General features: G+C 40.2%; 1 protein-coding gene across 2 annotated transcripts in view; it reads left to right on the forward strand.

The window, feature by feature from the left end:
• TBXAS1 (thromboxane A synthase 1) overlaps positions 1-15,666 on the forward strand; it is a 183,627-nt gene that overhangs the window by 82,908 nt on the left and 85,053 nt on the right. The gene's annotated exons all lie outside the window — the stretch shown is intronic.

Below are 15,666 nucleotides of genomic sequence, written 5' to 3' on the forward strand. Positions count from 1 at the left end.
GAGTAGCTGGGACTACAGGTGTGCGCCACCATGCCCGGCTAATTTTTGTATTTTTAATAGAGACGGGGTTTCACCATGTTGACCAGGATGGTCTCGATCTCTTGACCTCATGATCCACCCGCCTCGGCCTCCCAAAGTGCTGGGATTACAGGCCGTGTGCTACCGCGCCCGGCCCGACATTCCCTTTCTTCTTCCCATTTCCCTTCTTCTAAGCCACAGCCCAGCAGTACGGTGAAAGGCCTTCGATTTTAGTTTAAAGAAATGAAATCAGATTCCAGATTTGCTACCTCTTATTAGCTGGGTGACTTTCAGACAATCCTTTAACCTCCTGATTCTCAGTTTCTTCCTGTGTAAAATATGTTAGACTGGCTAATGCCTAAGCTCTGTTTGGTGCCTAGTTCATGTGGCCGTCGGCAGCCACAGAGGGCCACAGAGTCCCCACCAGTGTCCCACAGAGCCACCTGGAGCTTCGGGTGCAGGGCACAACTTCCCTCTTAGGCCCCCTCAGGAAAATTTCTTCTCGTAGCCAAGCTTGTCAAGTGCGATATCAGGGATACCGTGGTCCTTCTTGAACACTCCTTCTGGCCAGAAAGAATGCTGAGATATGTTGGAGAGTTTCCTCTGAAGATAAGAGTTAACAAGCCCCTGGATTCCCGTCCCTGCTCAGGAGGGGCCCTTGCTGCTGGCTATGGGCTGATAGAAGCACAGGTCCACATGTGACTTCCTCCTCCTTCCCAGTGGATAAAATGCTGGAACTCTGTCAGGCAGGACTGCCGTAATTAGAAGAGGCCTTTTTCAGCAGCTAAAGCTGACTAGGCAGATAGAGCCCAAATTTGTTTTTAGCCACCGCATGCCCCTGAGCTGACCTCTGGAGCTGTGGATACATCTCACAACCTCCCCTGGAGGTCGTTCTCTCAGGCCAGTCACACTCTTATGCAGAGAGAGGGAAGATGATGTCATCTCTATGGCCACCTTCTGCTGGCAGAGGGAATGAATGAAAACTGACATGTAGAATAATAAGACCACTACTGTTTTTATTTTTGGGTTTTTAAATATTTTAATTTTTATTTATACTTTATTTTATTCTTATTTTTTGCGACGGAGTCTCACTCTGTCGCCCAGGCTGGAGTGCAGTAGCACAATCTTGGCTCACTGCAACCTCCGCCTCCCGGGTTCAAGTGATTCTCCTGCCTCAGCTGCCTGAGTAGCTGGGATTTCAGGCACGGGCCACGACACCTGGCTAATTTTTGTGTTTTTAGTAGAGATGGGGTTTCACCATGTTGGTCAGGCTGGTCTCGAACTCCTGACCTCAGGTGATCCGCCCACCTAGGCCTCCCAAAGTGCTGGGATTACAGGTGTGAGCCATCGCGCCCAGCCAAAAAGGAAGCTTGGGATCTCTTGCCTTCCTTGGGATCTCTTGCAAGTGTCCTCTGAGACAGGACAGGTTAAAGGTCTCAGAGGACACTTGCAAGAGATCCCAAGGAAGGCAGTGTGATCATCCCAAGTGAGGCAACCTAACATGAGCCTGTGAGAGAGAAACTGCGATCCACCCAGCAGTATAAATTCTCCTGGTTATTCTAGCTCTTTTGGTTCCATATATATGTTTACAGGAATCAGCTTGTCAATTTTTAAAATTTTTGTTAATTTTTCATTTTTGTGAGTATATAGTAGGTGTATATATTTATGGGGTGTATGGGATATTTTGATATAGGCATGCAATGTGTAATAATCCCATCAGAGTAAATGGGGTATCCATCATCTCAAGCATTTTTCCTTTCTTTATGTTACAAACAATCCAATTATAATCTTTTGTTTTTTATTTTTATTTCTTTGCCCTGTCTTATGATGCTGATCTTTTGGTTATTTTAAAACATACAGTTAAATTATTACTGACTATAGTCACCCTGTTGTGCCATCAAATACTAGATCTTATTCATTTTTTCTATTTTTTTTTTCCACCCATTAACCGTCCTCACCTCCCCTGACATCCCCTCACCATTCTTCCCAGCCTCTGGTAACCAACATTTTACTCCCTGTCTCCATGAATTCAATTGTTTTAATTGTTAGTTCCTACAAATAAGTGAGAACATGCCAAGTTTGTCCTTCTGTGCCTGACTTATTTCATTTAACAGAATGGCCTCCAGTTCTATCCATGCTGCTGCAAATGACAGGATTTTATTCTTTTTTACGGCTGAATTGTACTCCCGTTGTAGATATGCACCACATTTTCTTTATCCAGTCGTCTGTTAATGAACACTTGTGTGCTTCCAAGTCTTGGCTGTTGTGAATAGTGCTGCAATAAACATGGGTGTGCAGATATCTCTTTGACACACTGATTTCCTTTCTTTGGGGCATATACCTAGCAGTGGGATTGCTGGATCATATGGTGGCTCCATTTTTAGTTCTTTGAGGAGCCTCCAAACTGTTCTCCATAGTGATGGTCCCAATTCACATTTGCACCAACAGTGTATGAGGGTTTCCTTTTCTCCACCTTTGAAGCATGTGTTATTGCCTATCTTTTTGATATAAGTCATTTTAACTGGGGTGAGATGATATCTCATTGTGGTTTTGATTTGCATTTCTCTGATGACCAGTGAGGTTGACCACTTTTTCATATGCCTGTTTGCCATGTGTATGTCTTCTTTTGAGAAATGTCTAATCAAATCTTTGACCTATTTAAAATCAGTTAGATTCTTTTCTACACAGTTATTTGAGCTTCTTATATATTCTGGCTGTTATGATGATTCGTTGTGGTGAGCTTTTGTTTATGTGGTTGTTTTGGTGGTGTTTTTTTGTTTTGGTGGGGTTGCTTATTGGTCATTTGTATGTCTTCTTTTGAAAAAAAAAAAAAAAAAGAAGTCTATTCAGATCTTTTGTACATTTTTAAATAGGATTATTAGATTTTTTTCCTGTAGAGTTGTTTAAGCTTCTTATATATTCTGGTAATTTTTCCCTTGCCACATGGGCAGTTCGCAAATATTTTCTCCATATTGTGGCTTGTCGCTTCACTTTGTTGACTGTTTCCTTTGTTGTGCAGAAGCTTTTAACTTGGTATGATCTCATTTGTTCATTTTTGCTTTTGTTTCCTGTGCTTGTGGGGTATTAATCAGGAAATCTTTGCCCAGTTCAATGTCCTGAAGATTTTCTCAAGTGTTTTCTTTTATTAATTTCATAGTTTGAGGACTCAGATTTAAGTCTTTATTCCATTTTGATTCAGTTTTTGTATATGGTGAGAGATGGGGGTCTAGTCTCCTTCTTCGTATGGCTATCCATTTTTCCCAGCACCATTTTTTGAAGAGACTGTTGTTTTCACAATGTTTCTTCTCAGGACCTTTGTCAATATGAGTTCACTGTAGATGTGTGGATTTGTCTGTGGGTTTTCTATTCCATTGGTCTGTGTATCTGGTTTTGTGCCAGAGCCATGCAATTTTAGTTACTATAGCTCCACTTTTGTTCATTTTGCTCAGGATGGCTTTGGCTATTCTGGGTCTTTTGTGGTTCCATCCATATTTTAGGGTTGTTTTTTCTATTTTAGTGAGAAATGTCATTCTTTTGATAGAGAGTGCATTGAATCTGTAGATTGCTTTGGGCAATACAAACATTTTAGCAATATTGATTTTTTCAATTCATGAACATGTAATATCTTTCCTTTTTTTTTTTTTTTTAATCTTCAATTTGTTGTATCAGTGTTGTAAGGTTTTCATTGTAGAGATCCTTCTTTGGTAAAGTTAATTCCTACGTATTTCATTTTATTTGTAGCTATTGTAAATGGGGTTGCTTTCTTGATTTCTTTTTCAGATTGTTTGCTGTTGGCGTATAGAAATGCTACTGATTTTGTATGTTGATTTTGTATCCTGCAACTTAACTGAATTCATTTATGAGATCTAATAACTTTTTGGTGGAGTCTTTAGGTTTCTCTAAATATAAGATCATATCCTCTGCAAACAAAGATAGTTTGACTTCTTCTTTTTCAATTTGGATACCTTTATTTCATTCTCTTGTCTGATTACTCTAGCTAGACTTCCAGTTCTTTGTTGAATACCAGTGGTGAAAGTGGGCATCCTTGTCACATTCCAGATCTTGGAGGAAAGGCTTTCAGTTTTTCACCATGCTGTGTGATACGAGCTGTGGGACTGTTGTAAATGACTTGTATTATGTTGATTGATGTTCCTTCTATGCTTATTTTTTAGGGATTTTATTATGAAGGGACACTGAATTTTATCAAATGCTTTGTTAGCATCAGTTGAAGTGATCATATGGTTTTTTTCCTTCATTCCACTGATACGATGTATCACATTGATTGATTTGTATATGTTGAGCCATCCTTGCATCCCAGTGACATATCCCACCTAGTCATGACGAATGATCTTTTAAATGTATTGTTGAATTCGGTTTGCTAGTATTTTGTTAAGGATTTTTGCATCAATGTTCATCAGGGATATTGGTCTGTAGTTTTTTGTTTTGTTTTGTTTTTTGTTTCTTTGATGTGTCTTTGTCTGGTGTTGGTATTAGGGTATGCTGGCCTCATGGAATGACTTTGGAAGTATTCTCGTCTCCTCTCTTTTTTGGAATAGTTTGAGTAGCATTAGTATTAGTTCTTCTTTAAATGTTTGATAAAATTCAGCAATGAAGCCATGGTGTTCTGGGCTTTTCTTTGCCGGGAGACTTTTTATTATGGCTTTGATTTCATGACTTTTTATTGATCTATTCAGGTTTTGGATTAATGATTCAATCTTGATATGTTGTATGTGTCTAGGAATTTACTTCTTCTAGATTTCCCAATTTATTGGCATACAGTTGCTCATAGTAGCTGTTAATGATCCTTTGAGTATCAGTTGTAATGTCTCTTTTTTCATTTTTGATTGTATTTACTTGAATCTTCTTTCTTTTTTTTCTGGCTAAAGGTTTGTCAATTTTGTTTATCTTTTAAAAAAAATTTGTTTCATTGATCTTTTGTATTGTCTTCTTCATTTCAATTTCATTTATTTCTGCTCTGATCTTTATTATTATTATTATTTTTCTTACTAACTTTGGCTTTGGTTTGCTCTTGCTTTTCTAGTTCTTTAAGATGTATCATTAGATTGTTTATTTGAAGTTTTTCTACTTTTTTGATGTAGGCACTGATAGCTATAAATCTTACTCCTAATACTGCTTTTGCTGTATCCCATTGGTTTTGGTACACTGTGTTTCCATTATCATTCACTTTCAGAAATTCAATTTCCCTCTTAATCTCTTCATTGACACATGGTCATTCAGTAGCTCTGTTTAATTTCTTTGTTCACGCAATGGTCATTCAGTAGCACTGTTTAATTTCTGTCATTCAGTAGCACTGTTTGTATAGTTGGCAAAATTCCTCTTCTTATTAATTTCTAGTTTATTTTGTTGTTGTTATTGTTTGTTTGTTTTTGAGACAGTCTCACTCTGTCACCCAGGCTAGAGTGCAATGGCATTATTTTGGCTCCCTGCAACCTCTGCCTCTCGGATTCAAGCAATTCTCATGCCTCAGCCACCCAAGTAACTGGGATTACAGGCGTGCACCAGCACACCCAGCTATCAACTATTTTTTTTTTTCTTTTCTTTTTCTTTTTTCAGTGGAGACACAGTTTTACCATCTTGGCCAGGCTGGTCTCAAACTCCTCAGGGGCTCTGCCTGCCTCTGCCAAAGTGTTGGGATTACAGACATGAGAGAGATACACTTTTGTGTATCTATTGTAAGTTTTTAGATTTGAGGTTATTCTAAGGCTTGCAAATAATCTTATAACCCGTTATTTTAAACTGATGACAACTTAACACTGATTGCATAAACAAACTAACCAAAATAAAACTAATAAAAACTCTACACTTTAATGTCATCTCCCCACTTTTTGACTTTTTCTTGTTTCTATTTATATCTTACTGTACTGTGTCTTAAAAAGTTATTGTAGTTATTATTTTCAATTGGTTCATCTTTTCATCTTTCTACTTAAGATATGAGTAGTTTATATAACACAACTAGAGTACTGTAATAAGCTTGTTAAGTTTTAAAGAATCGACATAACAATATTGAATTTTCTAAACTATGAATGTGGAACCTCTAATTATTTGGGTCTTTTAAATTTGTCTTAGCAATATTTTGTAGTTCCAGACTAGCGATCTTTTGTACATCCTTAGTCAAATGTATTTCTAGGTATTTAATAGTTTTACTGTTATTGTAAGTTGTATTTTCATAGTTTCATTTTCCACAGCTTGTTGCCCCTATGTAGAAATAAATTTTTTGTGTATTAAGTTTGTATCCAACAATCTTTTTAAGCTCAATATTAAATCTAAAAGTTTATTTATAGATATTTCTCAAATTTTCTGTTATACACTCATGTCACGTACAAATAGTTTTACTTCTTCCATTCCAATTTTTTTATATTTCTTTTATTTTTTATTTTAAAATTTACATCATAGTATTATACTTTACCCCTTCTTTCCAACTTTATTTTAGGTTCAGTGGGTATATGCATAGGTTTGTTATGTGTGTAGATTGCATGTTGCTGAGGTTTGGTGTACAGATTATTTTGTCACCAAGGTAATAAGCATAGTACTAGGACAGTCATTTTTCCATCCTCACCCTCCATTCTCAAGTAGACCCCAGTGTCCATTATTCCCTTCTTTGTGTCCATGCGTTCTCAGTGTTTAGCTCCCACTTGTAAGTGAAAAAATGTGGTATTTGGTTTTTTGTTCCTGTATTAATTCACTTAGGATAATGGCCTCCAGCTTCGTCCATGTTGCAGAAAAGGACATGATCTTGTGCTTTTTCATGACTGCATAGTATGTCATGGTATATCTGTACTACATTTTCTTTTTTTTTTTTTTTAATTGTATTTTTGTACTGTTTTTTTTTTTTTTTTTTTTTTTTTTTTTTTTTTTTTTTTTTTCGTCTTTCTTTTTTTGCTTTTTTTTAATTGTACTTTAGGTTCTGGGGTACATGTGCAGATCATGCAGGATTGTTGTATAGATACATACATGGCAAGGTGGTTTGCAGCTTCCATCTCCCCATCACCTATATCTGGCATTTCTCCCCTTGTTATCCTTCCCCACCCTTCCTACCCACTGCTGTCCCTCCCCTACCCCCCATCAGACCCCAGTGTGTGATGCTCCCCTCCCTGTGTCCATGTGTTCTCATTATTCAACACCCGCCTATGAGTGAGAACGTGCAGTGTTTAATTTTCTGTTCTTACGTCATTTTGCTGAGAATGATGGTTTCCAGATTCATCCATGTCCTTACAAAGGACACTAACTCAGTGGTTTTTTTATGGCTGCGTGGTATTCCGTGGTGTATATGTGCCACACTTTCCTTGTCCAGTCTATCATTGATGGGCATTTGGGTTGGTTCCAGGTCTTTGCTATTGTAAACAGTGCTGCAATGAATATACGTATGCATGTGTCTTTATAATAGAATGATTTATAATCCTTTGGGTATATACCCAGTAATGAGATTGCTGGGTCAAATGGTGTTTCTATTTCTAGATCTTTGAGGAATCGCCACACTGTCTTCCACATGGTTGAACTAATTTACACTCCCACCAACAGTTTAAAAGTGTTCCTGTTTCTCCACCTCCTCTCCAGCATCTGTTGTCTCCAGATTTTTTAATGATCGCCATTCTAACTGGTGTAAGATGGTACCTCAGTGTGGTTTTGATTTGCATTTCTCTAATGACCAGTGATGATGAGCATTTTTTCATGTTTGTTGGCCTCATATATGTCTTCTTTTGAAAAGTGTCTGTTCATATCCTTCATCCACTTTTGAATGGGTTTGTTTGGTTTTTTTCTTGTAAATCTGTTTTAGTTCTTTGTAGATTCTAGATGTTAGCCTTTTGTCAGATGTGTAGATTGCAAAAATTTTTTCCCATTCTCTTGGTTGTTGGTTCACTCTAATGATTGTTTCTTTTGCTGTTCAGAAGCTCTGGAGTTTAATTAGATCTCATTTGTCTATTTTGGCTTTTGTTACCATCACTTTTGATGTTTTAGTCATGAAGTCCTTGCCTATGCCTATGTCCTGAATGGTTTTGCCTAGGTTTTCTTCTAGGGTTTTTATGGTGTTAGTTCTTACAAATTTTATTTATTTTTCTTGCCTTATTGACCTCTCTATGATGTTAAACAGAAGTATAACAATGGACATACTTGTCTTGTTTCCAGCCTCAGAAAGTGTTAACTATTTCACCATCGCGTGTAATGTTAACTGCAGGTGTTTTTGTAAATATCATTTTTACGTGAAGGAAGTCTCCTTCTATTCATAGTTCACTGAAAGTTATTATCATGAATGGGTGTCAGTTTTTATCCATTTTTTCTGCATCTGTTGAGATTATATTTGTTTTTCTCTTTTATTCTGTTAATGCAACAAATTACACTGATTTTCAAAGTTACATTCTTGGAATAAGTCCCACTTGGTCTTGATGAATTATTCTTGTAATTTATCAGAGTTATATTAGCTAATATTTTGTTTAGGACTTTTGTGTCTATGTTCATGAGTGACATTGGCCTATACTTTTTCTTTCTTGTAAGTCTTTATCTGGTTTGGGGCTCAGTTTATGCTGGCTTATGAGATGATCCAGAGTAATAAGTCGTGACTCTGTGCACATTAATATTCTCAGCTGTGATTTCTGCAAATCAGTAGTTCATTATGAAAATAACAAATAAAATGCTCAATTGGACTCGGGTAAGTGTAGAAACCTGTAGGTCTCTATTTGATTCCAGATTAATAGAGTTTTATTTGTCTTCAGTGTTCTGTCGGCCATGAAACCACCAAGCTCGAATTACTTACCAACCCGTTGCTTCCCCTCCTTCCCAGTAAGAATGTCCTTGGAAATCACAAAATGTTTTGCTCACCACATCTGTAGATCTCTCTATGGGGAAAAAAAAAGAATGAGTGTGACACTACTTATCAGTGAACTTGCTCCTAAGATCACTTTTTAAACAATCTTTTTTAAATGGGAGTAAGCTGTTATCTGCACAAAGCCTGTGGGGCCAAGTCCAGTCAATGGGGCCTCCCTCAGGAGATATTCTCTAAGCTGTGTTCATGAAGGTGAATAGGAGTTAGCAGGCAGAGGAGAAAGGGGGTTGGAGAGGGACCTAGAGTTTTAGAGAAAAAGAAAAACAGCTCATGAAAGTCCTTCTCATGATCAAGGGTCTAATGGAATGATGTAACGTCATCTCAACACCACATGCCAAGGACTATCCTGAATGCTGTAAACATATTAACTGCAATCATCATTCTGATTGCTCAGTCCAAAACTCTTGGAGTCATCCTTGATTCCCATCTTTCTCTCTCCCACCTCATGTCCAATCCATCAGGGAATCCTGCTGACTCCACCTTCAAAGTATGCCAAGCTGATCATTTGTCCCCATATCTGTGTCCAGCTCTCTGGCCTGAGCCTCCATCCCTGGTCTCATCTGGCCACTGTGCTTCCTTCTGATGTCTCTCCTTGTATCCTGGCTCCTCACCGTTGACTCTCAACACCAAAGCAGTGATATTCCTTAAAACAGAAGTCAGCTCAAGATATGTCTCTGTTCAAAACTCTGCTGTGACTTCCTGTGTGATGTGGAGTAAAAATTCTGCCAAAGTTCTGGAGCCCCTACATACACAGGCCCCTGTGCCCTCTCTGACCTGCCTCCATCCCTCCCCTCCAGCCACACCACGTCCTTGAGGGTCCTCACATACATGATGCCTTTGCTGCAATGGTTGCCATGACCCCCAAACCCCCAGCTCCTTCCAGGCTTTGCTCAAATCTCACCTATGCAGGAGCCCAGTGCCAAGTGACTGATTTAATACCATGCCTCGACCCATCCCACTGTACCATCCCGTGTATTTCTCCTGCTTATTGTCCACTTTCTTCCATTAGAATGCAAGCTCTGTGAGGACAGGGAGCTTCATTTTGTTCACAGATGTATCTTCAGCACCTAAATCAGGGCCTAGCACATACCAGGCACTGAATAAATATTTGTGAAGTGAGTGAAGCCTCACAACTATCCTAAGAGGTCCATAGTGTCATTATCCCCATTTTACATATTGAGAACCTGTAGAGAGGTCAAACCAGAGAGGTCAGCTCTCAAAGTCACATGGAGCCAAGATTTGAACCCAGGTGTCTGACCTTAGAGGCAATGTTCTTACCATTGCATTATCCTGCCAAGCCCAGAGTAGCAAATGCAACCCAAGCTTCCAGAAAGCCCTGTAACTTCAGACCATATACAGGATTGGGAAGTTAAGGAACTCCTTCACGCTTTGTGTTCAGAAAGGGGTGGGGAACTGGTCAGCCCATACCAGACCTCATAAACCAAGTAGGGAGTTTGCACGAGGATAGGACTAGATTTGTGCTTGAGAAAGATCCCACCAACTACAGGGTGGAGTACGGATGGGTGTGACAAGGCTGCGGGCAGGGAAATCAGTTAGGGGCTGAGATAATGGTGACCTCAGCCAGGGTGGTGGCTGTGGTGATGGAGAGAGATGGCCAATCAAAGAGAGATTTAGTAGTCGTGACTGATAGGATTTTAGTTGAGAGAGAGAACAACTCCCAGGTTTGGGGTTTGGGTTAGTTTCAGTTTTTCAAACTTTCTTGATGAAGTTCTACCATAAAAAACACATTCACATTTTGACACAGAATACACACACACACGTACACATACACACACATACGTACACATTTACACACATACATACACATGCACACATACACATATCCACACATGCATACACATACACAAACATACCCACATACACACACACACATACACACACACAGACACATACACACACACATATACATATACACACATACACACATATCTATACACACACACATACACATGCAAACATATCCTTATACACACATACATATACATATACACACATACACACATACCTATACACACACACATACACATGCACAGATATCCTTATACACACATACACACACACACATCCAGACACATACACACATCCAGACACACACATACATATACACACATACACATGTACCTATACACACGTACATACACATGCACACACATCCATATATACACATACACACACACACATCCATATACACACATACATACACACACACACATCTTGAACAAGTTCAACAACCATAAAATACTTCCCCTGTTGTTAAATGCTCCTCTGGGTTTTCTAATCTGTCTATCGCTTACCTCTTTCTCCTCTCTTTTTAAATGCTGGTTGCCACTCATGGCATTGATTTCATGACTGGTCCTGGCCTGCAGCCTGGAAGCCCCTGACCAGAGAGTGATTGGAGGCTTGGGACACAGCCAGACTGACAGACAGGAGCCTAGAAAGCTGTGTCCCTTGACCTCCTTTCTGCAGCCCCTTTCCTGCAGGACATGCATAGTCTGGCTCCCATTGCACTTGCCAGTCTTGTTACTCGTTGAATTAGTCCATTTTCACGCTGCTGATAAAGACATACCCAAGACTAGACAATTTACAAAAGAAAGAAGTTTAATGGACTCACAGTATCACTTGGCTGGGGAGGCCTCCCAAACATGGCAGAAAGTGAAAGGCATGTCTCGCATGGCAGCAGACAGGAGAATTTGTGCAGGGAAACTCCCCTTTATAAAATCATCAGATATTGTGAGACTTATTCACTACCATGAGAACAGCATAGGAAACCCATCCCCATGATTCAGTTACCTCCCACCAGGCCACTCCCACCACATATAGGAATTGTGGGAGCTACAATTCAAAATGAGATTTGGGTGGGAACACAGCCAAACCATATCACTTATTCCTTTGAGGAAAATCCTTTGTCCCTTTCAAGACATCTCTCAGTAAATCTAATCAATAAACTTACGTAGATAGGCAGGAGGTGAGGAGGGGCATGGAAGCTATTGTTTAATAGTCACAGAGTTTCACTTTTGCAAGATGAAGAAAGTTCTATGGAGGAATGCTGGTGATAAGAGCACACCATGTGAGTGTACTTAATACCACCCAACTGTACTCTTAAAAATGGTTAAGATGATCACCGGGAACGGTGGCTCACACCTGTAATCCCAGCACTTTGGGAGGCTGAGGCGGGCAGATCATGAGGTCAGGAGATAGAGACCATCCTGGCTAACATAGTGAAACCCCATCTCTACTAAAAATACAAAAAAATTAGCCAGGCATAGTGGCACGCATTGTAGTCCCAGCTACTCAGGAGGCTGAGGCAGGAGAATAGCTTGAACCCAGGAGGCAGAGGTTGCAGTGAGCCAAGATCTCACCACTGCATTCCAGCCTGGGTGACAGAGTAAGACTCCGTCTCAAAAAAAAAAAAAAAAAAAAAAAATGGTTAAGATGGTGAATTTTATGTTATGCGTATTTTGCCACAATTTTTAAAATCAATGTGTAGGCAGACTAATAGAAAAAAAAGTGTCTGGATTGATGTTCTGGACATGAAGTCTTAGGATTGAAAGAGTTCTTGGAAAGCTTTGACCAAACCCTTCTGCATGCTCAAGCCTTGGGTACAGGATTTCCAAGAAGTGGAACAGTCTCCAGGAGTGTGGAGCTCATCTCTCAAGGCAGGTTATCTTATCTTTGAATAATTTTGCCTGTTGACTATTGGGATAGTTCTTCAGATGAGCTGGAATTTTCCCCATAGCTTCCTCTGTTAAACCCAGTTTCACTTCTGAGGGTCACAAAAACAACCTAAATTTCCTCTTCCATGCAGTATGCATTCAATAAATATTTATTGAGCACATACCTAAGTACCACTATCTGATCTTCTAAATTTTCTCTTTTCCAGTTAAAAACTACAAAATCTGACAACTATTTCATGTATGACATGATTCAATGTCTTTTCACCTTTTGACTGCTCTTTTGAAATGATCAATATCCTCTTATAGTGGGGCATCTAGAAATGAAAAGAGGCCAGGTACAGTGGCTCATCCCTGTAATCCCAGCACTTTGGGAGACCAAGGTGGGAGGGTTGCTTGAGGCTAGGAGTTCAAGACCAGCCTGGTCAACATAGTGAGACACCATTTATTTTCTTTTTTTTTTTTTGAGATGGAGTCTCGCCCTGTCACCCGGGCTAGAGTGCAATGGCATAATCTTGGCTCACTGCAACCTCTGCCTTCTGGGTTCAAGTGATTCTTCTGCCTCAGCCTCCAGAGTAGCTGGGATTACAGGTGCCTGCCACCATGCCCAGCTAATATTTTGTATTTTTAGTAGAGACAGAGTTTCACTACGTTGGCCAGGCCAGCCTTGAACTCCTGACCTTGTGATCCACCCACCTCAGCCTCCCAAAGTGCTGGGATTACAGGCGTGACCCCCCACGCCCAGTCTCCAAAAAGCTTAAAAATTAGTTGGACATGGTGGTATGTGCCTCTAGTCCCAACCACCCTCCTGAGAGTCAGGATTGCTTGAGCCCAAAAGTTAGGGGTTCCAATGAGCCATGACCATACCATGGCACTACCGCCTGGGTGACAGAGCAAGACCCTGTTTTAAAAAATAAAATAAAATAAAATGTTTTCAGAAATAAAAATAATACAATAACCAATAGCTCCAAATGACTTCGTCAAAAATGGAGGATTCTAATGGGATTTCCAGGCCCACAGGAGGACAGTGCCATGGCAGGCTGGTGAGAAAGATACTTGAAGGCCATGCTGACATATCATAAGGAAGGCTAAATTTGTCTTTCAGGTGCAAGACAAAAAATAGCATACATTCACCCTTAAGTCTTAAGGACAGATACAAGATCCAGTCAGTCTTCAGTCTTAGCTCTAATTTATTCTGTCTCATCAGAACCACATAAACCATCACCCCACTTTCATTGGAGCTCAATGCTTTATTCCATGCAGTGCAGCACAGGACTGCATCTTGCTACTACAAAAATACATATAATGTATGATTTCCTCCTTCAACTCTGGAACCTAAACAAATGGAATGTGTTCCCCCAATTCCGTAAAACCATAATTCTGTTGAGTGGCCCTGGCACTCCTAAAGAATTTCTTTCTAAATATAGAGAGGTATTCCTCTGCAGAAAAAATATCCCAGCATCTTGGTTCTAATATATAATTAACTCCCCTCTAGATACTTTGCAGTTACATTTTATGGCTTATTTTGAGTGTTCATATTTTATCAGAAAATTATAATTTTCCTCTAAATAGGAGTTTTTACAAGGCTTTTGAATTCTGATGACTGGCTTCATGTTTCAGCTATAATTAAAACAGTGAAAAGAAATAGCATCACTATGTATCACACGTGGTTCTGAGACTGCTTGGTCACCCAACCCCCTGTCTCCCTGTGCCCTGCAACCTACAGGCAGGGGACACTCTGCCCAATGGTGGGGGCTCCATTTTTCACCACTTAGTGGGACAACCGGTTTTAGAAAGAAACAGAATGGCCTGGGAAGAAGGGATGAGGAAACCGAAGTTCTCACCTCGGAGAAGTCTCCCAACCATGTTCCCCACCCATGTCCCTCCTTACCCTATTTTCCCTCCAGGAAAATATACTTCCTCCAAGAAATACACTTTCTCTCCAGGAAAATTCACTTTCCATCTAGTTGTTAGCTTATGAGTTTACTCTCTGCCTCCCCTCTAGGCCGCCTACTCCATGAGGGTCAAAGCAAAGTCTTTTTCCTTCAACGTGGTATAGACAACTTCTTGAACCCTGTATGAGTTTACTAGGCTACTATACCAGCCAACCATAGACTGGGGGTTTAAACAATAGAAATTGATTTTCCCACAGTGCTGGAGACCGGAAGCCTGAAGTCAAGGTGTCAGCAGTGTTGGTTTCTCCTGAGGCCTCTCTTTGGCTTGTATATGGCTGTCTTCTGCCTATATCCACACATGGTCTTCCTTCTATGTGTGTCTGTGTCCTAATCTCCTCTTCCAAAAAGTACACCAGTCATCTTGGATTAGGGCCCACCCTAATGACCTTATTTTACCTTAATTACCTCTTTTTTTGAGATGGATTCTCTCTCTGTAGCCAGGCTGGAGTGCGGTGGCACAATCTCAGGTCACTGCAACCTCTGCCTCCCAGGTTTGAGCAATTCTTCCTGCCTAAGCCTCCCAAGTAGCTGGGATTACAGGTGCGCGACAGCACGCCTGGATTTTTGTATTTTTAGTAGAGGGGTTTTGCCATGTTGGCCAGACTGGTCTCGAACTCCTGACCTTAGGTGATCTGCTTGCCTCAGCCTCCCAAAGTGCTAGGATTACAGGTGTGAGCCATCGCGCCCAGCCTTAATTATCTCTTTAAAGACCATATCTCCAAATCAGCCATCCCTCAGTATCTTGTGGGATTGGTTCCAGGACCCGCCCTTGCTCAGGACACCAGAATCTGTGGATGCTTAAGTTTCTGATATAAAATGGCATAGTATTTGCATATAACCTGTGCACATCCTTCTCTATGCTTTAAATCAGCTCTAGATTACTTATAATACCTAATACAATGCCTATGCATCACTTCATTTACATGGAGTCAGTGTAGTTCTCTGTACAGGGGAACTTCAAGTTTTGCTTTTCAGAGCTTGGTGGAATTTTTTCTGCATATTTTTGATCCATGACTGGTTGAATCCACAGATGCAGATCGCCCAGATATAGAAGGTCGACTGCACAGTCACGTTCTGAGGTTCTTGGGGTCAGGATTTAAACCTATGAAGTTTGGGGTTGGGGAGCCCAATTCAGCCCATAACAATTCAGCCCATCAGGCTG

The sequence above is a fragment of the Cebus imitator genome, unplaced genomic scaffold (genome assembly GCF_001604975.1).
Source record: "Cebus imitator isolate Cc_AM_T3 unplaced genomic scaffold, Cebus_imitator-1.0 Scaffold260, whole genome shotgun sequence".
NCBI lineage: Eukaryota > Metazoa > Chordata > Mammalia > Primates > Cebidae > Cebus > Cebus imitator.